The following is a 17,540-nucleotide window of genomic DNA, read 5'->3' as shown; positions in this document are numbered from 1 at the left end:
TCACAGGCTAGCTCTGCAGCATGGTTTCTAAGAACAGGCTGTGCTCAAGTAACAATTACAAAAAGAACCTGTCAGAAAGGAAAATAAAGGATCCACCCCACCCCCTACCCCTTACTCCAGGGGACTCCGTGCGCCTTGGAGGTCCCCTTGTCATGCAGGCCTCAGCAGCTTGTCTCCCCCTCTTCTCTCGAGGCTAGAGAGGAAAGTACAGGTGGCGCTGCTACTCGTACAAGTTGGATGGCGCTGCAGACATGAAGTAGCAGATTTGGCCTGGCCCGTGTTCCGTGTCGTCTTGGAAAACCTGTAGACCTGAAGAGCCCTGGACTTCTGTCTCAGGGGTTGGCACCTGCCGGGAAAAAGGGGAACAAAGTGGAGTCCTTTGCTAGAGTGCCTGGGCCCATTTTGCAGCGGTGGGAGAATCCCTTTAGTCCGAGTCAGCAAGCCAGTGAGAAGCAGGTCTTTGGAACACAAGCCTGCAAGGTGCCGGTAGAAGTTGGAGCTGAGGAAATGGGATCACCCCTGTTTCTCTCTCCCATTGGCATCTTGCCTTAAAGACCAGCAGAAGCAGTCCTGGGCTCTCCCAAACTTGTCTGAATGCCTAAGGCTACTGGACCCCATGTCTGGCCCTCCCGGTCCAGTTCCCTACCAGCCATGGCCAGCCGAGGCCTTAGAAGGTCTCTCCCTGCCCCTACCTTTGGCCCTCACCATTCTGCTCAGGCTAGGTGACTTCCACACTGAGCCTGACTGGCAGCTACCAGGCTCACTTGAGCAATGAGACAGGGAGAGGTAACAACCCACTCTGGGCTGTGGACAGGGCAGGCGGGACAGACACACAGATGGTGTTCCAAGGAGTGGGCTGTGCAAATCTTTTCTGCTGGAGAAAGAGGGACCCCTTGGGCTGGGTTTTGAAGGTGATATAAGATTTCAACAAGTAGAATTCAAGAGGGTGGAGGAGCAGGTAGAGGAGACAGAAGGAGCAGGGCTGCGCTAGAGGCAGAAAGCCAAAGGTGTCTGGGGACCCGGGGAGAGGGAGGGTCCAGAGCTTGGAGAAGATGAACCCGAGCAGGGTGTGGGGAGCCCCTGAAGTCTCACGGACAGGGGGCCTCCAACACAGTCCTACCTTTGGCTGGTCCACTGCATTCTCCCATCTGTGCAACCTTGCGGGGTCCTCCCTTCCCCACTTCCCTGGGACATCTGCTCAGCTTGCTCTGCCTCTCAGGGCCCGTCCAGAGGGTAAGTGCCTTGAGAGCAGGCATGAGGAAGGCTCTCACCAGAGCCTGGCTTGGTAACTGAACCACAGGATCCACTGACCATCTGATGTCTTCGTGTGGGCAGTCCCTCTAATGGGCCAACTTTCTGGAGGGCTGGTGGCCCAGCTGGTCAAGGGGTCTATGTGAAGTTAATCATAGCCATTTAAAATATCCAATCCCCTTCATTCTGCCTTAGTTTACTGTTTTTTTCCTTGTTGTTAGTTTTTCTTAAGAGGTTAAGTTCTATTAAGATCTCTAAAGCCAGAATCCTGACAAACACCCTTTGTAAATGCTGTTAGTCAGATGGAGAGTTTGTGGTCCCCAAGGGGCCTGCTGGGAGTGTCCCCGGGAAGTAAAACCTGCTATGTGACTGCCATCTGGACCAGCTCCCGCCACTGCCCTAGCAACACAGCCAAGACAGATGGTCCCCAAGGTGGGGTCTGCCCTGCCAAATACGGGGCACCCCATGGATGGATACCTTGCACATTCATTCAGTGGAAGGACTCCTGGTTTATTATCAGTACCGGGAAACATGCCACAACAGGCCTTGGATTTTGTAGCACAACTAAAGATCCAGAAGTTCAGAAAGGGGTCTGGGCTGGGGCATTGAGCTCAGAATATGGCAGGACTCATTTTGCCCAGGAAACATATTTGTGAGAGGTTTCCAAATCAGATTGCCTTTAATATCGCCGAGGACAGCTCTCTTTTTCATGGAAGGCTAGAGGATCTTTTTGCTCAGCCGTGACTGCTACCCCTTATGGGTACCCACCCTCAGATTTCTTTGAGCTTTGAAGTGTGGATTTCACACACGGAACGTATGGGGAAGGGTCCAGCCTCGGTGCAGAACTTCCTGACCTGGGCCGGGGGGCAGAGGAGAAGGGGGTGTATACCTGAACCCAAGTAACTTGGTCCTGCAGGGAGGCCTGCTCACTGGAAGGCCAAGTTTCAACTTGGAGGTAAAGGTGATGCTGTGGGTCTTCTGGCTGTTGACAAAGTTGGCTGGAATCCTCTGGGATCTGCAGCATGACTAAGTTTGCGTCAGAACGTATCTGACACTGAGGGATGAGGGCAGAAGCAATCATCTCAGAGCCTGGGTTATGTGCCAGGAGCAACGGACTCAGGCAGGGCCCCTGCTGGTCCTCAAGAAGAAAACTGTGAGACAAGAAACATGTTATAGTGACACGGTCTAGAAACCATGGCCCAGGAGACACTGTCTTGCTCATCACTAGGTGCTCAAGGAACATTTGCTTCGAGTGGCTAAATCAGGATTCATTTGCTTGGACTCTCACTTTGGCCCGAATAAGTCTCCATTTGCCAAAGTAAAGCGAATGTAAATATTAAGAAAAATCAGTCGTTTATATCAAGTGGTTTTATTTCTATTACTTGGACAGTCCTGGTTCTTCCACGATGGTAACTTCTGTGGCCTTGTGTCACTTCACCTACCCCGAATTCAGGAACTTGCCCTTCGTCACTGAAGGAGCTCATGGCCGAGAGGAGCTTGCAAGGTCTGTTTTCCTTCTCTAAGTCTGGGGCTCCCTCTATCACCCTAAACCTGGAGGTCATGTGATAAACAGAGATTTTTGAGCATCATCCAAAACTCTGAATCTGTACTGCTAACAACCTCTTCAGGTTGATTCGGAGGATCAGGCCAGTGGGAAACATGGCACTAACCCACCCCACACGTCAGGGACACTGATCCTAAAGGAACGCAGAAGAAAATCCAGAGGGCTCTGGGAGACCTGCTCAGAGAACTGGCATTCATTCAAAAATAGTTATTGGGTGCCAAGAATGTGCTACACAACCCTTCATTGTTGAGCAGAACCTTCTTTCTCTGGCATTTGGAGCCAAAAATTTTATCCCTGAGCAGAAAATGTGCTCGTGTGCTCAGACTGCCTCCCAGGACTTGGTCCTTCTGTGTTCTTGGCTCTTTAGGCATCCAATGGCAATCTAGCAACTCTTTCACACTTGCTTCCCCCATAGAGATCGTCAGTGCCCTGGAGACCCCTTCACCTGGTCTACTGTGACCACCGGATCCCGGGGAAGTGGAAGAAGGAAGCTAGGAGCCAGGAGTCATTCGCCTGGGGACACTCAAGACTTTCCTATAGACACCCTGTGCTGTGAGACTGGGCTTGGGTGCGTGAAGTCAAGTGATTTCAAGAGTGGCATGCTCGTTCCCTAGCTTGGAGACGTCCTGATCTAGTCCTTTTATTTTCATGGAGATGCCTCTGTTCCATCAAGGCGTGCTCGGCTATGCGCCATGCCTGTGGAGGCGGGGTTCAGTGGCCGCAGAGCAGGATGAGGGGGAGCACACTGCTTGGGATGAGGGGACTTTGGGTGCCCGTGGGCAAGTCGCCCATGGTTTCAGGTATGGTGTCCAGCCACGAGGGGAAAGCAGTGACCTCAGCCCTTATTACCATTCCATGCACTTCTTACCTATGACTCCTGCCTTCCTGGCCCCCAGGGTTTTCACCATGATAGTTGCTGGAGAGCTGTTGCTCAGCTTCTAATTGGACAGGAACCGTGATGTGCTGCGTCGACGTAAACATATGGGTGTTATCGAGGGGCAAGGAGACGCCAGGTTGGCTTGGCATGAGTATTTGCAGCACGTGGTTTTCCACAGTAACATTATGCTGCTGTGACTGCTCCTGCAGCCCCTCCTCCTGCTGTGGGAGGTACTGCACCAGCTCCTGAGCGGGCTGCTGTGTCAAAAGAAAAGAGATAACAGAGCCTCTCAGAAATGGAACACAAACATTCCATTCTCCCAAGGTGGAAGACAACAGCAATGCCGCCTCTCGGGTGACTGTCTGCTTGTTTGGGCGTGAGCTGCAGTCGTGCTCCCGGCTGTGAGAATCTGCGGTGCAGCACGTATGTACACGCACATGTGCGTGTGTGTCCAGGTCTGGCTGGCCAGGATATATTTTTATCTCAGGCAAACGAATTGCAGCCAACTGGGTAGCCACTGGCCCCTCAAGGAGAAACAGCTGAGCCCACATTTTCATGAAAATGAAATCCCCTTTCGGCTACACAGATGAAACAGGCTTTCCATACCTGGGAAGAGGCGCCACAGGGCTGCTCAAGCTCCTCAGGGAATTGGAAGGAGTAGGATGAACATGAACCACAGAAATGCTTGGCCTCCTTGCAGTCTGGGAGGGACCTATTCATCGGCTCAATGCATTGTTTCTTGGGCACTGGCTCCAAAGGCTGGGGCTCAGGACTGTGAATGTGGCGTGAGGTAGACGGCTGAATCTGTGAGGACACAGTACCACAAAGGTCTTATTCAGAGGCCACAGCTTTCCTTAGGGCACAAGACATGCTGGTCATGGAGCAAGACTGCCTACAGGCCAGCCCACAGGAAGCCTTGGCTGTACATGAGCCACATCTGCCACTGCCAGGGCCTGGCTGGGCCCATCCCAGCTCTTGCAGCCAAGAGAAAAGGAGCAAAGCCGTAAGTCCCTGCTGAAGATCATTCCAGATGTCCCATGCTGCCCTGGAGGCAGCAGCTGTTACTATTAGCAGGCCCTACTGACTAACTCCTTGAAGACTGTCAAGGTCCCTTTCTCCTCTCCCTTCCGTCACTTACATAGAACTGGCCTCTGACCTGCAACTTGGAATCCTGCATTGACTGGAGCTGCTCCTTCAACATTTCCAGCGCGTGGTTCTGGTTCCAGATCTCACCCCGCAGCATCTGCGTCCTCTCCTCCAGCTGCTCCCGGAACTTCTTCATCAGCTCCTCCTCCCGTCTGTTGACGTACCATATGATGGACGGCGGTGGGTGTAGTGACTGTGTGAAGGAATCACTTATGGTTCATACACAGGGCCATTGGGTTCTCCAAATTCTACCATATTGTTTTATTTCCAAGTTTTGAAAGACTGAGAATGAGAAAAGTGACACTCCAACCCTGATTTCATTCACTACTAGAAAGTTTAAAGAAATGGTTAGGGAATCCAGAAATTCTGTATCAGAAGTGGATTACGGGGATCATTTAGTCTAATTTTCCCCCTAAACATAAAGCTGTGGAATTGGCCCAGAGACATGAAGTAACCTTCCCAAAGTCCTTAGTGAAAGAGTCAGAGTGAAGCAGGTCAGATCACAAATGAGACATGGGGAAACACTTATCGATGTCTCTGCTAGCAATGCAAGAAGAAGAAGGATGCTCAACTGGCACTTCCTTTATTCCAGGCACTCGCCTAAGCACTGTACAGAATTCACAGATCCAATTTTCACAGTCCCCTATCAAGTAGGTACTGTCCATACACAACCATAGTACTTGGTGGAATACTTTCTGCTTGGCCCTAGAAATCTAATTTTAACTTGAGTACCAGCCTCAGATCTGGAAATAAACAAATGTAAAGCTTGATAAAATTAGAGAATGTGTTGGGGGACAAGCTAATGCTTCGGATTGGCTGGAAAGGAGGGATGAGGCAAATCACACGTGGAAGGGAAGCCAGGAAAAGAGCATTGTGCAAACCATACACATTTAGGTGGCCGGGGAACTTGAATTTTATTCATCAGCCACCTTGCACTGCTGCCAGGAGGAGTGTTCTAAAACACAAATCTGATTGGGGAAGTAACATGCTCACATCAATGTTGTACAACATGCCTTCTGGCAGCTGTGTGGAAGATGAACTGACAGGAGGAAGTAAGTTTAGAGTCAGAGAGAAGCTAGTTAGGAGGCTGTAGAGGTAATTCAAGGTAGAGATAACAAGGGCCTAAAACAGATCAGAGACAGGAAACAGAAAGGAAGGGTCAGGGGAGTGTCCAAGATGGCAGAGTAGGAAGACACTGAGCTCAACTGTTGATCAGAAGACTTGAAGACCAGCAGAAAAGATCTTCTACAGCTACATATATAAAGAAGTAACCATAAAGAGATGGGTGGCGGGGATGGAGTCACAGGATAGTCAAGACCCATACCCCAAGGGTGGGTGACCCACAGACAGGAGGATAATTACAATTGCAGAGTTTCTCCCTAAGGAGTGAGAGGTCTGAGCCCCACATCAGACTCCCCAGGCTGGGGGTCCTTCCCTGGGAAGATGAGCTCCCAGAAGATCTGGCTTTGAAGGCCAGTGGGGCTTACTTTCAGGAGAACCAGGGGGCATAGGAAATAGGGATTCCACTCTTAAAGGATGCACACAAACTCTCACACACTCTGATACCCAGGGCAGAAGCAGTAATTGGATAGGAGCCTGGGTCAGACCCACCTGCTGATCTTGGAGAATCTCCCAGAGAGGCAGCAGGCAAATGTAGGTCACTCTTGGGACACAGAAACTGGTGGCAGCCATGGGGTTCTGGCACAAGGACACTGGTGCTGGCAAGAGCCATTCTGGAGGCCTCCCTCTAGCTTATTAGCCCCAGGACCCAGCCTAGCCCTGGCCCAACAGTCTATAGGTGCCACTTCTGGGACGCCTCAGGCCAAACCAATAGCCGGATAGGGACTCAGACCTCAACCACCAGCAGGCTGGCTGCCTTAGGACCACCTGAGCTCCCAGCTACCCCAAGACCTGACCCCATCCACCAGAGGGCTCAGAACAAGGACCTGCCCACCAGGAGCTGGCACTGGCCTCAAGACCCCCTGGGTCCCAGCCCTGCCCACTGGCAGGCAGACACCAGCTCCAGGACCACCGTAGCCCCATAGATTTCCCTGTCAGGACCTAGTCTAAAGACATCACCAAAAAACTACCAGAACTTATAAATGAATTTGGTAAAGTTGAGGGTACAAAATTAATATACAGAAATCTGTTGCATTTGTATACATTAACAACAAACTATCAGAAAGAGAAATTAATGAAATAATCCCATTTACAACTGCATCAAAAAGAATAAAATACCTAGGAATAAACCTAAGGAGGTTAAAGACCTATATGCTGAAAACTATAGGATACTGGTGAAAAAACCTGAAGATGCCATGAATAGATGGAAAGCTATACTGTACTCATGGATAGGAAGAATCAATGTTGTTAAAATGACCATATTACCCAAGGCAATGTACAGATTCAATGTAATCTCTATCAAAATACCAATGGCATTTTCACAGAACTAGAATAATTCTAAAATTTGTATGAAAACACAAAAGGTGCTGAAGAGCCAAGATAATCTTGAGAAATAAGAACAAAGCTGGAGGTATCATGCTCCCTGACTTCAGACTACACTACAAAGCTACTGTAATCAAAACAGAATAGTACTGGCACAAAAACAGACATATAGATCAATGGAACAGAATACAGAGCTCTGAAATGGACCCACACTCATATGGGCAATTAATCTACAACAAAGTTGGCAAGAATATACAACAGAGAGAAAACATTCTCTTCAATAAATGGTGCTGGGAAAACTGTACAGCAACATGCCAAAGAATTTCACAACTTGCATAAAAATAAATTCACAATGGATTAAAGAGTTAAATGTTAAGTCCTGAAACCATAAAACTTCTAGAAGAAAACATAGGCAGTATGCTCTTTGACATCAGTCTTTAGTAATATTTTTTTTGGATATGTCTCCCCAGGCAAGGGAAACAAAAGGAAAAGTAAACCAATGGAACTACATCCAACTAAAAAGTCTTTGCAATGCAAAGGAAACTATCAACAAAATGAAAAGGCCACCAACCAAACGGGAGAAAAATATTTGCAAAAGATATATCTGGTAAGGGGTTAATATCCAAAATATACAAAGAACTGATACAATTCAACATCAAAAAATCTACAAACAATAAATGCTGGAGAAGGTGTGGAGAAAAGGGAACCCTCCTGCACTGTTGGTGGGAATGTAAATCGATACAGTCCCTATGGAAGTTCCTTAAAAAACTGAAAATAGAACTACCATATGACCCAACAATCCCACTACCGGGCATAATCCCTGAGAAAACCATAATTCAAAAAGAGACATGTACCACAATGTTCATTGCAGCTCTATTTACAATAGCCAGGACATGGAAGCAACCTAAGTGTCCATCAACAGATGAAGGGATAAAGAAGATGTGGCACACATACACAATGGAATATTACTTAGCCATAAAGAGAAACGAAATTGAGTTATTTGTAGTGAGGTGGATGGACCTAGAGTCTGTCATACAGAGTGAAGTAAGTCAGAAAGAGAAAGACAAATACCGTATGCTAACACGTATATATGGAATCTTAAAAAAAAATGGTTCTGAAGAACCTAGGGGCAGGACAGGAATAAAGACGCAGATGTAGAGAACGGACGTGAGGACACGGGGAGGGGGAAGGGTAATCTGGGACTAAGTGAGAGAGTGGCATGTACATATATACACTACCAAATGTTAAACAGATAGCTAGTGGGAAGCAGCCACATAGCACAGGGAGATTGGCTTGGTGCTTTGTGACCACCTAGAGGGGTGCGATAGGGATGGTGGGAGGGAGACGTAAGAGGGAGGAGATATGGGGATATATGTATATGTATAGCTGATTCACTTTGCTATACAGCAGAAACTGACACACCATTATACAGCAATTATACTCCAATAAAGATGTTAAAAAAAAAACAGCAAACAAACAACCCCCAAATGGGCAGAGGATATGAATAGATATTTTTCCAAAGAAAACATACAGATCGCCAACAGGCACATGAAAATATGCTCAGCATCACTAATTTTCAGGGAAATGCAAATCAAAACCACAATGAGATACCACCTCACACCTGTGAGAATGGCTATCATCAAAAAGACAACAAATAGTCAAAGTGTTGGTGAGGGTGTGGAGAAAAGGGAACCCTCCTGCACTGTTGGTGGGAATGTATATTGGTGCAGCCACTATGGAAAACAGTATGGAGATTCCTCAAAAAATTAAAAATGAAACTACCATAAGATCCAGAAATTCCATTCCTGGGTACTTCTCCGAAAGAAAGAAACACAGTAATTAGAAAAGATATAGGTACCTCTATGTTCATTGCAGCATTATTTCCAATAGCCAAGATATGGAAGCAACCTAAGTGCTCATTGATAGATAAATGAATAAAGATGCAGCATATATACAACTGGAATATTACTCAGCCTTAAAAAAGAATGAAATTTTGTCATTTGCAGCAACATGGATGGGCCTACAGTGTATAAAGCTAAGTTAAATAAGTCAGGACAGAGAGACACAAATACATTGATTTCACTAAATGTGGAATCTAAAAAACAAAACAAATGAACAAATAAAGACAAAACTGAAACAGAGTCATAGATACAGAGAACAAACAGTTGGTTGCCAGAGGGGAGGGGAGTGGGGGATTAGAGGAGAAGGTGAGGAGACTAAGAAGTACAAACTTCCACCTGCAAAATAAATGAGTCATGGGTATGAAAAGTACAGTGTGGGGAACACAGTCAATAATTATATATTTCTATGGTGACAGATGGTAACTAGACTTATCATGGTGATCATTTTGAAATGTATAGAAATATCAAATCACTGTGTTGTGTACCAGGAACTAACATAGTGTTGTAGGTCTATTACACTTCAAAAACAAAGAAAGAAACAAACTCGTAGAAAAAGAAAACAGATTTGTGGTTATCACAGGTGGGTAAGGGGGTGGGTGGGGAAACTGGATGAAGGCAGTCAAAAGATACAAACTCCAAGTCAAAGATAAATAAGTTCTAAGATGGAATGTACAACATGATGAATTATAATGAACACTGTTGTCTGTTGTATATGAAAACTGTTAGGAGAGTAAATCCTAAGGCCTCTTATTACAAGGAAAAAGTTTGTTTCTATTTCCTTAATTGTGTATCTATGTGAGGTGATGGATGTTCACTACATTTATTGTGCTAATTATTTCATGATGTATGTAAGCCAACTCATGCTGCACACAAACTTTTACAGTGCTGAATGCCAACTGCATCTCAATAAAACTGGAAGTAAAAAAAAAAGAAAATTTAAAAGTCCAAATGCAGGGACACATTTTAGAGAAATTAAGGAAGCGGACAGGACTTCTCAACTGACTGGCTGAGGGAGACAGCGAAGAGGTGAGATTCTTGGAAAAGAGCTGTCAGAGCTGTAAGTAGGACCTAGAAACAACTGTTGCTTGCCTTGATCTGTGCTAGACACTATGTTATAACAAGACGAGAGAGTCACAGTGCCAATCCACAATCCCCATATTAATGATGAGAAAAAGGTACACACACATGGCAATCACTAAAGACAAAAAGAAGATATACTGTGGTCCTTCAACCTATTTATGGTTAGTGGAAACATATAGCTGAGTTATTAAAGAGAGAGAGAGAAAAAAACATTCAAGTTGTTTTTTTCTCATTTGGAGTAAAAATTGTATGTTATTTTTAATCCATTGAAAATTGCCCAATTGTCCTTCTTTCACAATATAGTGTATATCTTCCTCTAAGAAAGCAGGCATTCATTAGACAAAAGAAAATCTCAACTCAGGACTGGAAGAGACAAACGTTACAGGTCATCACATCTACCCTCACTTCTCCAGGCAGGAATCTTTTCTCTGCTGTCCCTGGCAGACGAGCTACCGAGCCTTGGCTCAAACCTTTCCATTGAAGGGGAGGGGGTTCACCACCTGGGGAGGGAACCTAACCCATCTAGAAGGACTTCCTTGAACGGAGCAAGAAAGTTGCCCACCCTGAGCTGCTCGCTCTTTGCCATAGTTTGATCCATTGGAGACATCTTCCACTTAAGGAGCAGGACGGCCCTGCAGCTATTTGGATGAAACTGTCCTGTCCGTCCCAGTCTCCCTTCTCCAGTGCTTTCCACTAAAGACAATGTGACATTTTCCAGCCCCTCTCCACCCTGCTCTCAATCTTCTGGGTACACTCCAGTCTGTCAATCCATGGCACCCAGAAACAAGCCTATTACACTGTCACGTGCAGAGCCAGGCTACACACACGCATTGCTGGTTATTTTGACTATTTTAAAGTAAAGTTATATTTAAAGTTTAAATATAAATTAATTCGAAGAAGAGAAACCTACCAACAGTGAAAGGGGAACCACAACTTTTTAGCATGATAGAGACATAAAGACAAATGTATTTCTACAGAAATTTTCTTTTAAATAGTTCAAAGAATTTTCATAGCAGTCTAAAAATCCCTTCAAGGCAAGCAGACCATTTCAAGTTGGAGAAACTGAGGCTCAGGGATGTGCCAAGGTCACAGTACTGGGGCCAAGCTCAAACAACTATTTTTCAGCCCTCATTTCTTCTCATTAGAAAAGGATGCCTTTGGCATTAGGAATGAAGAGCCTCGTCTAAGGCTTGGTAATTAATGCATACAATTCCACATAACAGACCATAAACTCATTATCTTGGCTGCCAATCCTGATTATAATAATCTTGTCTAATATAAAAGATGATCACCCAAATTTGTGATTATGTACACAAATTTGGGGGTAGAAGAGCAACAGAATAGTTAATCCAACTGTTTTGATTTGGCCTTGAACCATACATTGGTGCTGACAGTTGGAGGTTGGATATATCTAACATTCTGAAAGGGATGCTTCTAACCTAATAACAATTCCATTGCAGAAACCTAGCTCGTGGTGGGGAAGTGTTGGTATGGGTAGGCAGTGTTGGTATGGGTAGGCGGGAAAGTCATCCTCCCATGGGATAATTAGCATCCCCTCACAGGTGATGAGCACAGCTCTTAAAAATACTGCCCTTTCTTAGTATTTAAGCTTCCTATTTGGCTCGAACTTTCTCTCAAGCACAAAGTGTCTTTGCATATTTCACATTAAGAGGAGAACAGGATTTGGTCTTAGAGAACCTCCAATCTCCCTGTTGGCTACAGCCCATTGGATTCTCAGCTGCATCAGAAAATCCAGTACAACAGAAACGATGATACAGTTTAAAAAAACAAAGAGCATGCTTTTTGCAAAGTGAAATTGAGCACAAGAGTGGAAATTCGGGGCTTTGCAGGTTAGTGGTACAGACGAATACGTGGAGCAAGGCTCCCAGAGATACCTGATTTCCGACGTCAGCAGTGACACTGGGGAACGAGAGGGTCTCCTGGTCCTCCTGGTGTACCTGGTCCACCTTGTGCACCTCTTTCTCCTCATCCACCTGCTCCATCTCACCCATCTGGTCCATCTGCTCCACATGTTCCACCTCACGTTTGACTTCAAAGCTCGGCAAAGATAATGGTGCTGAGGAAGAAGAGACAGTGGAATTCATGATGAAAAAAGCAAAAGTACTAACACTATCAAACAGATTACACAAATTTCTCTGTTTATTTCCTGTTATAAATTATAAAAACAGGAAAGTCCAGTTTTATTCCATATTAATGATTAGGTGTGCCAGGTACCAGGAGTAATACAGAACACTACTTAAAAATCTGTTCATATTTGAGGGACTTTTCTGGTGGCGCAGTGGTTAAGAATCCGCCTGCCAATGCAGGCGACATGGGTTCAAGCCCTGGTCCAGGAAGATCCCACATGCCACGGAGCAACTAAGCCCGTGCGCCACAACTACTGAGCCAGCGCTCTAGAGCCCGCGAGCCACAACTACTGGGCCTGTGTGCCACAACTAATGAGCCCACGTGCTGCAGCTACTGAAGCCTGTGCACGTAGAGCCTGTGCTCCATCCACACAAGAGAAGCCACTGCAATGAGAAGCCCGTGCACAACAAAGAGCAGCCCCTGCTCGCCACAACTAGAGAAAGCCCACGTGCAGCAACGAAGACCCAGCACAGCCAAAATTAAATAAATAAATAAATAAAATTTTAAAAATTGTTTAAAAAAATCTGTTCATATTTGAAAATTAAGTAAAAGAAGGGAATGTCTCACTTTACCTCCATCCATCCAAGCATAAGCAGGCACCCAACCCATTCGCGTTAAGTGTCTTTTCTTTATAAAAGTTCTTTTGGCTCTGCCTCTGGAATTTGGTACCTTCCAACTGATAAAACCAAATCAAACCTAGTCATAAATCACTTCTGTAAAACTAGGTTCCCCAGAATGTGGGATCTTGAGAGTGCCTGAAGCGCTCTTGGAGGTGTTGTGACATGACTTTCCTTCGGCAGGCACAAAAAGCAAAGTGGAGAACATTATTTGAATAATGCAAAATTAGAGTCATTTCAGAAAAGAGTTTGGCAGTTCTCTTCACACACACTTCCCATATGACCCAGTAGTCCCACTCCCAGGAATTTACCCAAATGAATTAAAAATATATAGGCACACAAAAATCCTCTATGCAAATGTTTACAGTAGCTTTATTTATAATCACCAAAAACTTGGAAACAACCCAGATGTCCTTCTTCAGATGAATGAGTTAAAAAAAAAAAAACACACACACACAGAAAGCACTGTAGTGCATTCATAAGATTAAGTACTACTCAGCAAGAAAAAAGGAATGAACCATTGACTCACACATGTATGAATCTGAAATTTATTTTTTTAACAAAGCCAGACCAAAAAAGGCTAGACATTGTATGATTCCATTTACATGACATTCTGATAAAAGGAAAGCAGAGATAGAATGCAGATCAATAGTAGCCAGAGGATGGGGGACAGAGTTTGAGTTCAAAGAGGCAGCACAAAGGAATTTGGGGGGTGACATAACTGTTCTGTTTGGTACTGTGGTGATGGATGTATGACTCTTTGCCTTCGCCAAGAACTGCACACCCCAAAGAGTGGATTTTACTGTGTATAAAGTAAATTGCTCTTATACATTTTTGAAATCACAATAATGGGTTCATGGACTTTGTCCCCGTTTTGTTTTGAAAGGATTTTTTAAACAAAGCTTTGAGATTGACAGCAATAATGGAAGAACTGTTAACTAGAATATTTCAAAAATAGAAGCATTACTTCTATATGTGGACATTCCACAATACAAGTATGATAAGGTCAGCTAATTGGAGGACATGATTTGCATTATGTATCCACCACTGCTTTAAGTTTCGTATTTTTTATACAATTATATTTATGAAATGTCTTTAATATTGAAACTCCTGTAGTAAGCATCATTGTTTTTGAGAGACTATCACTTCGCCCTTTACTAAGAATTCTTTTTATTGTACAGTTTTTAAAAAACAAGAGGTTTCTTTGGACTGCAACTACTATACCATAGCAGAAGAGGCTGCACAAGTATGAGAAGATAGGATGCTACTCCTCCTAGGACTGAGATCTAGCACCAATCTATAGATTAAAATTAAATGGGAGATTTACAATGTTTTGTTAGTTTCAGGTGTAAAGCAAAGTGATTCAGTTATTTATATATATATATAATTTATATGTATCTAATATATATATACATATGTATATGTATATATACAGATTCTTTTCCATTATAGGTTATTGCAAGATACTGAGTATAGTTCTCTATGCTATACAGTAGGTCCTTGTTATCTATCTATTTTATATATAGTGGTGTCTTATCAGTTAATCCCATACTCCTAATTTCTCTCTCCCCCCAGTCCTCTTTGGTAATCATAAGTTTGTTTTCTATGTCTGTGAGTCAGAAGATGAAGCAAGTTAGAAATCACTCCTGCAATTTCACACCAGTATAAATAGAACATTACCTTCATTTGAAAAACTGTAACTACTCTGTAGGCCACTATTTTTCTTCTGAGAGTCCCCATCCAAATGTCCAAGTGTACCCACCTGGTGGTTCAGGTATGGTTTCCAAGGTGGATGTGCTGGAGTCATAATATGTAAAAGACTTTCTTTTAATGACACGAGCAGATTCTTGTGATCCATACTGGTCAGCCATTACAACATCAACTTGACCCTACGAATTTCCGAAAGGGACGGAGAAGATGACATTTCAACTTGGTGACAAAGGTATATAAAACAACAAGAAACTGGCAGAACACAAACTTTGATGCGTTTCACTTCATTTCTAAGATTGTTTCAATAAATTGAATACCTAACACAAAACCATCATGAAACGCGTACTTGAAAAAAATTGCTGGAAGATAGCAACAAAAAATGATTATGGGTGCTACATGCTACCCAACGTCAAAGCTCAAGAGAAATACAGTATAGATGTGCTAAAAGCACAAGCATGAGAAAAATGTGTGCCGACCAAAGGCCGTGGCTATATATATATATATATATATATATATATATACATGCACTGCAGAGATGCTGGTAGCATGCCGGTTCAGAGAAGTGGGAAGGCTGTAGGAGAACTACCCCCACTGATGGGGCCATTTTTCTAGAGGTCCTGCATGTACAGGCTAGGCTTAGAGAAAGGAGAGGATGATTGGGGGGCTGTTTAACCACTTCATGTTTTTTACACAAATTAAAGTTGAAAGTATTAGTAGCAAAAGTACCTTTAATATATAGTAGCAGAGAGATGGAAGTGGCCCTGGGGAGCTTCTAGTGCAACTTCCCCATTTGATAGTGTCAAAGAGGAGAAGGTCATACAGCAAGTTAGGAGCAGAGTGAGTGATATAATCCAGTGACTTCAAATTCAGCACCACTTTCCCCAACCCTAGTACCTCACTTTAAGCCATTTTTTGCTTTAAACCATATACATTATATTCCCATTTAGTGATGCACTTCCATTTCTGTAACAACTGGATCCTTTCTGAATAGGCTGGGGCTCACTGCTCATATGAAATTTAAGTACCTGGTTTATCAGTGAAATCTTGTACATCTCTGCCAAAAAATTGTTTGTTTGTGCGTTTGTTTGTTTGGGACTGGATTAAGACATAGACTCACGCTCATTTTTCCTTAAGGAAGCTGTTTGTTGGAGCACTTTCATCCAGATCAAATCCCAGCATTTGAACTTCAGGAAATTGTGCAACTTCACTGTTCAAGTACATTGTGTTTTGTACTCTTCAAAATAAGCAATATGTTTCTGGGGATGTGGCAATCTTTTCATTATTTAGAAAGATATTCTGCTGGGGTGGTATTCATTGAGATAGGATATGACCTCTCTTTCTGTGTCTTCTTGCTTCTGCTCTTTATCATAGCCATATGTCAATTTAATCACTAGCTCCTTGCTTCCTGGATGATTTTCAATAGAAATGTATATACTTGGGTGTTAAGATGTCCATTTTTGTGCATTCATAATTTTTAGCCCATCAATAGAAATGCAGTGAGCTTAAATGATCTCAACTGATGGAATCATGTGCAGTAATAGAAAATGGCTTGGGAAAAAACAACGCAAAGAAACTATTTCGAAAGCTAAAAGATTCCAGTTTAAAATACAATTTAGGACGAAGGCCTGAAGATAGTCTTTCAAGAGAGGCAGCTAGAAGCTAAAAAGAAAGATGAAATGGACACGCATACATGGGGGCAGGAAGGCAATCGATAAGCTTTTACAAGTTCAAGAGGAGTTTTGGATTCACTTTTACTCCATAACAGTTTCCATGAAGAATACACTAAAGGATTTTAAAGAGAAGCATGGCCTTTGAGGCTAGACACAGAGCAGGCTTCCAATGCAGCCTCCAATACCTGATGCTCTTGTGACCTAGAAGGGAGTGTACATTGTGGGGGTGGCACTCCAGAAGTATGTCCCCCAATTTTCACATTTTCCCCTTGATTAGCTTAATGTCAAAAGTGTTCTGCCTAATTTTTAAGAGATGCTTGCATTTTACTTTTTGGAAAAAAAAAGTGCCATAGGGCTTCCAGTCAAGATGACAGATTGAATAGCCGTGGGGAAAACCCTAGGTAAAACAGAATAGAATTTTACAAATGCACTCCTTTAAAAAAAAAGGACAGAAATAAATTAAAAGTCATAGGAATGATCAAAAGCACGATGAATAAGCTCTAGAGAGTAGAGGTCTACTGGACAACATTGTACCTATAGTCAACAATAATGTATACTTAAAATTTGTTAAGAGGGTATACCTCATGTTATGACTCTTATGGCAATAAAATAAATTTTCTTTAAAAATAGGGTAAAAAAAATTCTCTCTGGAGAATTCCCTGGTGGTCCAGTGGTTAGGACCCGATGCTTTCACTGCCAAGGGCCTGGGATCAATTCCTGGTCGGGGAACTAGGATCCCACAGGCCACACAGTGTGGCAAAATAAATAAATAAATAAAATAAAACTAAGCCAAAGCAAGATAAAAAATTTTTAAAATTCTCTCTGGATCCCACTACTTCTCCACCTACTGCTCTGTTTATGTGATTCCCTTGAGAGCAAAACTTCTCAAAGGCAAGTCCTCAACATCCCCAATTCCACTATCTTCTCTTAAACCTACTCAATCAGATGTTATCTCCCTGCCCCCATCTATACTCCACCAAAACTTTTCTCCAAGTCAGCAATGGCTTCCAGGTCCTAAATCTAATGGTCACTTCTGAGTCATCAACCTACTTAATCTATCAGCAGTGTTTGGCACTGTCATCATTCCCTCCTCCTGGAAATACTTTCTTCACTTGGCTTACCTCTTACCTCACT

The sequence above is a fragment of the Phocoena phocoena genome, chromosome X (genome assembly GCF_963924675.1).
Source record: "Phocoena phocoena chromosome X, mPhoPho1.1, whole genome shotgun sequence".
NCBI classification, from domain to species: Eukaryota; Metazoa; Chordata; class Mammalia; order Artiodactyla; family Phocoenidae; genus Phocoena; species Phocoena phocoena.
Note: the sequence above shows the minus strand (reverse complement) of the source record.